Source organism: Benincasa hispida, unplaced genomic scaffold (genome assembly GCF_009727055.1).
Source record: "Benincasa hispida cultivar B227 unplaced genomic scaffold, ASM972705v1 Contig123, whole genome shotgun sequence".
Lineage (NCBI taxonomy): Eukaryota > Viridiplantae > Streptophyta > Magnoliopsida > Cucurbitales > Cucurbitaceae > Benincasa > Benincasa hispida.
Window position 1 is genome coordinate 115,488 of NW_024063779.1, and position 1,020 is coordinate 116,507.

A 1,020-nucleotide genomic window follows, 5' to 3' on the forward strand; every position below is an offset into this window, starting at 1 on the left:
ATTAACGCAACTTTAGTTTATCTACACAATTTTACTTTACCACAATATACTTTCCTGTACAAACACACCCTTTTTTAATTATAAAAACACCGGTCGCATGTATCACAAATGTAACACATTAACGACAACAATCCCTGTGTTCGACCTCGGATTACTCTAAGAAACTTGCATTGGAATTATACTTGGTTTCAGCGCAAGGAAGCTTGTGACAACGCATAGCATACTACAAGCATTTCATTAATAATGCATATATCTAGAAGTAGTATCACATAAAGTGTAAATAAGCATAACACAGCATCCACACTCCATCTCCATCTTTTCAAGTCTACAAGTTTATGGCAACATGAGCTTGTATGATTCACATTCACCATTGTCCATATCCATATATGCTTATTTAGAACATCAATTTACGAGTGCACAGCCATCTGTGATGCTCTGTTCAATCCACCATAAAAAGTCTCTATTTGGATAGTTAGTGGTAATCCATGGTTCGGGCAATTTTTGACCAATCCCTTAAAACGCTCCCATGCGGCGCTTAAGGTTTCAGCTTCTTCTTGTTCAAAGTTCATAATCTCTCGACGCCTTCTTGCGTTGGTGGTGGGTGGGAAGTATTTTTGCATGAATTTCTCCACCAACTTCTCCCAAGTTGTGATTTCACCAGGCTCCAGTGAGCTTACCCACTGCTTTGCATCATCACGCAAAGAATAAGGGAACAAAGATAGCCTGATCGCTTCTGGGGTGATTCCAGGAATCACAAATGAGTTACACGTTTCCAGAAAATATTTCATGTGGGCGTGAGGACCTTCTCCACGACCACCCCCAAATTGTCCAGCAGTTTGGAGCATTTGAAGCATTACAGATTTCATCTCGAATCTCGTCCCATCTGGCTTTGGGTATATGATTCCTAGTGAAAAATCATACAATACAGGGGACACATACTCTCTTATGGGACGCATGCTACTTTTCACCATTAGGATTGGATTTTGCGCAGTGTGAGCTAGTTGTTGAGCTAAGTTCTGA

At 40.4% G+C, this 1,020-nt stretch overlaps 1 non-coding gene across 1 annotated transcript; it reads left to right on the top strand.

Moving 5' to 3' along the window:
* Nucleotides 1-480: 480 nt before the first annotated feature.
* Nucleotides 481-584, top strand: LOC120068870. Its single transcript, XR_005479382.1, has one exon. It is a non-coding gene; the product is annotated as a small nucleolar RNA R71 (small nucleolar RNA).
* The last annotated feature ends 436 nt before the right edge of the window (nt 585-1,020 follow it).